Consider the following 9,305-nt stretch of genomic DNA (forward strand, 5'->3'; position numbering starts at 1 on the left):
GCGGTGTACGATTTATGTATAGTAATATTTTGTCTAAGATTTTTTGTCTGCGTTTGTTCGTAGAAGTACCGTGAACTTCCAGTGAGACAACATAGAGCTAGGATTTTTTGCCTGATCTGTTATCACACCGCAACAATTTGCCGTAAATTTGTGCGCGAGGTTGAACAATGTCTGCCTTTATACAAGTAGAGTTCCTTTCGAGTAAATACATAGACGTCGTTCTCCAGTATGTGAGTTTTGCTTTTCCTTTGACTGAGCCTCTTTGGTAAAAGACAACTGGATTTATGTAATCAATTACCAGGACAGCAATCAACGACGGCAGAGAGTTGCCGCCTATGCAACGCTCGAACGCACCTTTCTTTTGCTATTATTACTGTCCATATTAGAGCACAACGGGATCATTTTCCCGGATAGTTAGACATCGAACCAACTCTCGAAGGGCATGCTATTCGCGGGAGCCTATTAATACTTAACAGAAAATCGAAGATGTCTCAGGTAAGGAAGATATCGCCAAAAGTAGATCAAATACTATGCGCATAGGTCAATGCCAGCTGCTTCGTTGTAAATGAAGCATTTGGGAAGTTGCTGCCGGCCTAGGCGTTAACGCGGAGCTCGTACGCAACCCCTACTACGATCTCTGCTGTTGCTTCGAAGTAGTAATTCTGTTGCAATTCTGTTCGCCAACAGAAAAGGGTCCCGTGTTTTCGGACGGCAAATCGGTCCTATTGATTCTAGAAATTCTCGAAGTCTGAGTGCTAGCATTGATCCGTCTCTCGTTTTCCGAACTTCATTATTACATTATACATGATTAATCAAGAAGGTCTCTTATAACGTTGTATGAAGAGAATACAAAAATCGTCATTTGAGTTAACAGAAAACCGGAGATATTATACGGACATGTATATAGGGAGAAGTAACAACATAACATGAATAAAATCTGGATTCGACTCTACATATATATATATATAGATACGTACCTAGGAAAACCAAATTTACTATTAATAGAGCGCTATCCAATTTATTACGTCATAAGTCATACGCCAAAGGCCCTTACAACAGCCTAGCAGGTAAAATCTATCTAGGTTTTGGAGGAACTAGTTAGTGCTCGTTCGTACTGTGCCTAATGGATAAAATAGACAATTTTTTTTGCTATTTTTTGAGATACCATGTGCTCAATATGGAGACTTATACATTGCACAGAGTGCAGGGACACTGTTGGCCCCGTTGGCCAGACAGGTACGGTTTACTAGCTTTTCTCTGTTTATTATAGGGTTATACTTTAATTGTTTCGTTCAGAAGCTGATAGTCGAACAGAGCCGTGAATAATTGCAGTATATATATATTTCGTTTCCTCGCGATGCGTGACGTTACAATGTGATAGAGACGTAACAACGTGGCACGGTACTCTTCGGAGCAATAGTGGCGCGCGACAAGGGCCAAGCGAAAAGCTTAACCGGTCCTCTGAAACAGTCGAGAACTTCATTAGCGACACCGACTGATGTTAAGTATCGATAACATTAGCTTTTTCTGCTCGAATTACTTAGATTAAAATACGATAGAGAAATTTCTTTCTAGACAAACCCGGGAGTGTGTGATTCCTTGACAGACGGTTAGCCAGTGTCTGAGAGCGTTAAACTATCACTCATATTACGCTTCAATGAAGAAGATCGAACATCTTAAGGATTCAATAACACTGGCTTACCGTGGGCAATTACCGAGAAACAATGCTAACGTAGCGTCGTCAATTTCCTTTTCGTCGAGAATACACCGAAAAACTCATACTCGGAATAGATTTACACGAAGCCTTCTATCTGTAGATAGATGCCTGTTTTTTTGTTAGCTCCAAAATCGGCTACTAACCAAAAACGCCATACACAGCTTCGGTGCAACTATAATAAATTGAAGTCGGCTAAAATTAAATCTATTCTTATAACATATTAAATATTTTATTCTAAAAGCCGGTGTTACGCACGTAACTTGTGTATTACTGATATGAAACACAAACAAATTCATTAACTGAACGCCTTTCTCGTACATATACGTACCAGTATGCACTTGTATAACCAGCCTCAATCATTCGTTCTATCCGTATGGTATTGACGATCGAACTTACCCGTCTGCTCTGAGCGGGTCGCATTAACGTAGCGGGTTGGTTTGAATCTGAATTCGATGACCGATTAGAATTTCTGTAACGATTAACGAGCAGAGCGGCTGCCAAAACTCCGGCGGCACCTACACCTCCGCCCCCACAAGGTTTGGCTACGATAAGCGGCCGATTACAACTCAGCGCACAGGTCGCGAAAAACACGAAAACAATTTGAGCTATGATCGACGATAGACGCGAAAGGTTCATGATGGTAAACAGCTTCGATTATCACTAAACGCAATGACACCAGCGTGTGGAGGACAGGCGACACTCCACTAGAGCGGTGGATATATGCAACGACAGCAAGACCGTACGCGACAAGCGTCGAGTCTATCTATGTGAATTTCTGTAAGCTGTCCAGTTGTCCTGAACTATAGTTAGTTAAAGTCAACAGGTCTCAACTCGAACGCTCAAGTAACAGGCCGATCTGCATGACCACGATTTCTGTTTCAAAGCGTTGCTCTATCCGCTTTTAAAAGTTGTTCCCGGTCAATAGCGGTAAGCTGCTCTGATACAAGTTATTTCTGTGTGAGCGCTTGGGTACGGGTACAACTGAGTGCTGGTGGCTGTATCAGTAAATGCCAAACAAACTGTGCATGCGTGGCCTGAAGCAGCTTATTAGTGATCAGGTTAGATGGGGCTGGATAGCTTACTTAAAAAGAAATAGCGACTACTGTGTAGACAAAGATACCATCGCATATGTTGTTACTGACGTCCATCGTGGCTCAACGCAGTACGTCCGCTGGGTTAGCGCGTTAAATGTTTGCAGATTAGGTTTCGCAAAACTAGTATATGTATTTGTAGCTTTTGCCCTTCTGTACAATGATTCGCGGCATACATACGTGCGTGCGTGCGTGCGTGCGTGCGTGCATCAACCCCGCTGCTGCTGCTGCTGCGTAAGAGTTGCCGCTAAAAGTTTCTGTGTTTGTGTGTCAGCATTGCGGGACGTTCTAGGGTGCTGCTGTGTAAATATGTTGAGAGATGACCAGGGAACAATATTGATGCCAATGCGATCAGTCGCTAAAGGGCCGTCACATGAAACTGGTACCCTTCGGCCACTGTTGGTTTGCTTGGACAAGCATAGTAATAATATATTATTATAACGGAGGGCCTCACGCTCTTCTCTGCCGCTGGAGACAAAGGCCGATGGGCGGACAAGCGGAGGGCGCAGTGTGTCAGCAAACGCTGGAAATTTAACAGCTATTGCAGGCGCGACTTCAATAGCGCTGTTTGTTGATTCGCTTTGTGTGAACATGTGACCTCTATATCCATTGATTTCTATTAGGGATGTAGAAATAGAGCTCAGGTCGGGGCGGTGGGCCATTATTACTATTATTATTGAGATCGCTGTTGCAGCGGTCCTTGTTGTCGTAGTTGTGGTTCGTTGTTATTGAACATTGTTGTTGTTGTTGTTGTTGTTGTCAGTCCCTTCAATCAGGCCCTTGCGAATAGCTTTCTGTTGTCAGTAATGCAAAATTTCGCTAGCAGGCCAGCGTGCTGAGTTGACGTGACAGATACTTGCTTACTGTTGAACTCATGACAATGCTTGTTCTCAATCTAGGACAAACCGAAGGGTCCTCAACATCGCGCTCATGGACAGCCAAATAAGGTTAGCATCAAGGTGCTTAGAAACAGATGTAATATAACCTGGATGTCTGAGACACCTATAACTATACCACCATCCCTTCCGATAGACGAAGCACCTTCCTTGGCCCTTGGTACCGTCCTTCTCGATGTCTTTTTACAAATAATTTCCTACTATGATTTTCTCTCCTGTATCTTACGATTGGTTCAAATCTCATTTGATCACCGGCTTCGTAACTGAGCGCATTAGCAGTGTGGTCTCGAATGGCGATTTAATAAGACGTAAGGTTCTGCAATGTCTGCTTTTAAGCCCATTTGTATTTATCTTTTGTCAAGTCCTATGAAAATATATTGCATGCCATTTCTATTGCTAAAGTTACTGTTACAAGACAAATTCGCAAGCACAGACATCTGCCAACTCTGAGAACAAACTGGCTAACGGAAAATGTGCCTGTAGGACACCTGATTTTTTCGTAAACATTTCTAAAACAGAGGTATCGTCCTTGAAGCTTGGTAACAACCTCAATTAACAGTGATAAGGAAACCGTTCCACTAAACTCATTCGCAAGGTGTTTTAGCCTGACCCTTAGACAAGGATTAAACTGGAGTAGTATTTGCCTCAAGTTAGGCCCAAAATGCTATGCTTGCATTGCTGTGTTTTGTAGCCTTTGAGCTAGACGTTTCCCAAGATACGTCCCTTTGTACTTGTATGGATTCCTCGCTGACTGAGTTTGTTGTTGCATGTACAAATAACTGGAGCAATCCGAAATGAACTAAACTACATCTGATTTCCGTCGTCGCCATCTTTCTTAATATCCTCAACATTAAATAGAACAAACAACAATAAAGCAACAAAAGCCAGGTATGATAATAACACGTTGCTGGGTTGATCAACTAAACGTAGAGACTACGTACTAAATTTTAGACAATTTTAGAACGTTCTACCATCCTACACCTTTTGTACAGAGTATCACAAGGTATTCCGCTCAAGGTTATCGTAAGGCATCGCTCGCAACTTCGTCCCATCAGTTATTCTGTCGTGGCGGTATGTTAGTTATATGAAATTGTCAATTAATTCCTGATTGATTCTGATCTCCTTAAACGGATGTGACCTTGGAGCTTATGTGCTTATTTGGATGAAATTTAACTTACTGACGCCCTTGCAATGCAGTTTAGCAATAAGTTCCAAAACCCAGCAGTAATCGTATTTTAAATTGATGTACGTATGTGTACATAGGTCCAAGTGACCGTTGCGGCCCGGACAAGTTGGCCAGATATGGCTGGGTTATTCCTTCACACAACATTAGTTTGTTAACTCCTTAGCTTTACTAGATAAGTCAAGATATTTATGTGTTTTCTTCTCGGGATACCTTGCTTAAATGTTTTTTAGTTAGTTAAATGCTTTTTGAGTATGATCTGTAGGTTTTCACGCATGCTTGTAACAGAAGGCCTCAGCTCTCCATCCACATAAAAGCATTCTTACCGATTGCAAAAGCCTTAGACAACAGATAGGTATCGTGTGGTCTAACAGCAATTTGTAAAAAGAACGATAGTTTTTGTCACTAAAATCATTGTGAAGTTATCGCAAAGCTATGCATTCAGGTCAGAATAAGTTGTAATATTCGTTTCAAAGGAAAGTGTGCCGTTGGCTGATGAGCATGCGTTACAAAGGATCTATTTCAACTTGACTTACTTATCACCTATAAAATTAAGTGAAATAGGAATCGAATGTACTGATTTTCATATTCCTTCAGAATTCGAATAGAAAACGCGTCGCCTGCTCGGTAAAGTATCTGCTGGCATTGGAATCAGATAAATTTCCCGTTTGTGCTTTCAATTATGTGGCCCAAAAGGTACATATTCAGTGCTACATTTGGCGAAAGTATACACACCACTACAAATAAAACTTTATTGGTCTTGTCAAATATTAGGCCACCACAGCTACGATAGAAAATAACTGCACGATAATTCGCGCGCATAATAACACGATAACTGAAAAAAATACAGAAAAATACTGACCAGCTGTACGCGCTGCGTTCTTTGACGACGCCTCACGCCACCCCTGCGCCTGAACCTAGTGTCGCCACGTCAGATAAGCCTTCGTAAAGCAGTACCTGCGGTAAGGGACTGAGAGGGCCTTAAAGGTCGCTCAAATGTTTCGTTGCTTCCTGGACTTTTTTCCTGCTGGTCGACTAGGAAATAATGCTCCCTCACCAGTGACTGCGGCATCTCCCGACGTTACCGGGGTGTCCTTCATTATACACGATGCCTCTTTGATTCAACAATAGCATAAGGCTAGCCAAACCAGAGTACGCTCCCAAAGCAGCTAGTCCACATACGTACCTTTTACAACGACCGGTGTTTCCAGTAGGCTTACACTGAGAAGGAAAATTATAGCAGTCTTTAGGATATTCCAATTCAACAATGCGACCAACATCATGCTGCATCGTATATAGCAACTATACCACGGGTTTGCAAGTTCGACTCACATTTAACTGCGCACTGATGATAAACAGATCTACATTAACTTAAAACAGCCGTAGCAAGCAATATATTTGCTCTGAATAACCCTCGTTTCGGTACTGCACGCCAGTCAGTTCGCCGATGACCTCCCTTCATGACTTCAGTGTTCCCTCCAAAGTCTAGACGAACATATATCAAAATGTAACGCTATGCGAACCTTTTTCAGCAAAAAAGGAGGCCGGTTGAAAGATTTTATTTACGTTTTTCTCAGCGTCTCAACAGTGGCTGCCTCTTTTCTTCTACGCGTCGCCTCTCAGCGTCAGATTAGCCTAATTCAGCTTAATCTCAGAACTCAACTGGTGGAACACGCCAAGCTAACAGCTTTGCTTGGAGAAGAGCATCTCTTTGGACGCGGCTACACAGAGTAGTCGTTCGGTTGGGGTCGGGGAATGGAAACCCCAAAACTACGGGCTACAAAGTGTGGGGAATTGCGGTTGCGCTAGCGTTGCTGGCACACGTGGGCCTCATGAGGAAGTTCAGTGAGCGAATCGTGTTGTTCGTGTTGATGTGGAGCGCTGTTGGCCCAAGTCGCAATACAAAAAAAGCTTGCTTCTTTCAGATGAGGCGGAACACTGATGAGCTGGCTGCACCCGTATCTGTCTAATTGCCCTTTTTGATTGCACTAGCAGTATTAAGGTAGCAGTGCTACCAGGTGGTACATCTCACTAGACAACAAGCACTCGTATTTTTTTTGTTTAGTGGAAGCAACGAACGACACAGTTGCATCAAGGAACATATGTTACTGCCTGATGCCGCTCCGGCTTCTCACAGGTCGCAGTCTCGCTTCCAACAATGTTTTCTGCTTCTACTGCTAAGGATGCTGCCACAATGCAATACTACAACGCGAAGTATTGCGTTTTCCAGTCTATAACTTTTCGATGTGTAAATAACCACAACGGCAGAGTAAGCGACGGCTAAACGAACAATTACAGGTTTGTTTCGCTGAAGGAGACCGCAGAAACAGGGTTCAGTAGCACTAATAAGGGTTGTATTATGGGTTTGTCCTTTGCCCGTTGAACTCAGAGGAGTTCAACTTTACCTTTATACGTATACCTTTATACGTATTTCATATTCTCCATACTGATAAAAATGAGCGCAATGACTTCATCCCGCTGTACGGCCGTATGAATGTAGTAGTAGACGAGTCTCTTTATTAAGAGACCACTGACCCAATTTCGACCCCGAAGTAGGTTAGTCATTGGTTAAGATGATGACATTTCAGGCCGCGCACACATTCGTGACCCTCACTGATTACTGTTAAAGGGTATCCTAGTTGCCAAAGCCGTAGCCTATCGTTGCAGATTACCTGTGCATAACAGCGGATCCAAGCCGAATTTATCCCAAGGCAAACGGAGAAATTATTTATAAATAACAATACAGATATATTAGGTTATAATAATTGTATTTTATTATTAATTAAAATAGCTAAAGAGCCGTCCTGTAAAGTATGCTCTGGTTTTTGAACATTAAATGACGTCGTTCAGATCAGTAATCCCCAATCTGCAACTAATGTTAAAAATACCGCTGTATAACTTGTGTTGCGACTGAAGTATACCGACTGGGAGCACATATGAGCATCAAACCAGAGCTAACGTCTGATTAAACCTTATATATATAGAACATATGTGGTTTACTCGTTCAGTAATTCTGAAGTGGTTCCAGTATCATTAAATGTATCTGAACGTACGATTCCTTATAGGAGATTCAACGTAAAGCACATTGGAAACTATACGTTACTGTTTAATAACATATTATTTCCTAGTATAAATAAGTGAGTAAGCATTTAGAAAATTTTCGGTACTGCAATTCGTACGTCAAAATATTACTATTACGTGTATATTTGCCTATCGGTGAGAGGGTAATGCATTATTCAAATCTTCACCGTGAGGTTTCGGATTAGGTTCCAATAGTATGTAATTCAGCCCAAGTCTTGACGTTGTTGTCGATAGCCATTTTATGATAATCCAAAGCAAAAATGACAGTCGAGTTGATATGTTCGTCGTATATCTCTGCAGATTGCCTCCTGTTGGCGAGGCTTACGTATGTTTTTAAAATATGGGGAAAAAAATTACTGCCGCCGCCGGATTGCTGCAGATGGGTCAAGCCCACAGACGTGGTAGTAAGAGACCATCTAGCCAGCGTTAGAAAAGACATTACATTTCCATATTCACCACCGCACAGCTCGAAAGGAGGTGACGCCGCAGACCGCTATCCTCGACGATAGCACGGTTAGATGCGTGAAAGGATGTAGACGATGAGAAAAATCTTTACAGAGAGTAAAAGGAGGAGATAGAGAAAAATGAACGAGGCTGTGATATGGTTTGGCTATCCCGAAGGTATTATGATTTCGCAGTAAAGACGCACAGTAGACGAGTACGAGGCCCTTCTAAAGAGCCTTGATCCATGTGGCTTGTCCCACCTCACTCGTTCTGTTTCGACCGTCGTTCGTTCACTCGGAGTAAGAAACGGAAATCGCCTGGAGCCTGTAGCTACTCGGAGTTCGAAGGGGAGTGCACCGAACGCCATAACAAGCGGCAATGTAGAACTCTTTTTGGTGATAGCTGGGCCCCATTGAACGGACGTCGAAGACGAGAAAAACAGAAGAGAAAAGAAGTTATAGGTAGTGGACCGTGGAGGGCCAGTGTGAGCAAAGAACTGAATGTGCTAGGAGCCGTGTGCTCACGCAGCATGGCGTGCGCAAATGACATCATCGTCAGAGGTTGGTTGGCTGGCTGGCTGGCTGGCTGGCCAGGGGCCTGCGAGCTGTTCGCTCCTCACGCGTCTTAACGTACAACATCTGTACCACCGTCGCCAGTTGAAATGCGTGCCGCAAAGGTCGCCCGACTTAGCTAAGGTAGAAGGGCTTGCACAGGAGAAGGAATATGGAGAATTGTCCGTCTTGTACGACCAGCGAAATTCGACAACAAGAAAGGCCCGCCAGTGCTGCAGTATTGGAGAGATATAAAGTTGCAGACGGTAGACATAAAGTTAGTCGACCCCGAGACATGTAGCATCGTAGTGACCGCTCGTTTAGGATGATTATACTATATCC

At 43.0% G+C, this 9,305-nt stretch overlaps 1 long non-coding RNA gene across 1 annotated transcript; it reads right to left on the bottom strand.

Annotated features, from left to right (window-relative positions):
• Positions 1–1,002: 1,002 nt before the first annotated feature.
• On the bottom strand, positions 1,003–5,733 carry LOC147754439 (uncharacterized). Its single transcript, XR_015318075.1, has 2 exons — positions 2,114–5,733; positions 1,003–1,461 (listed from the first exon to the last, which is right to left on the bottom strand). It is a non-coding gene; the product is annotated as an uncharacterized LOC147754439 (long non-coding RNA).
• Between the last annotated feature and the right edge of the window lie 3,572 nt (positions 5,734–9,305).

Source organism: Varroa destructor, unplaced genomic scaffold, assembly GCF_002443255.2.
Source record: "Varroa destructor unplaced genomic scaffold, Vdes_3.0 BEIS01000007.1, whole genome shotgun sequence".
Lineage (NCBI taxonomy): Eukaryota > Metazoa > Arthropoda > Arachnida > Mesostigmata > Varroidae > Varroa > Varroa destructor.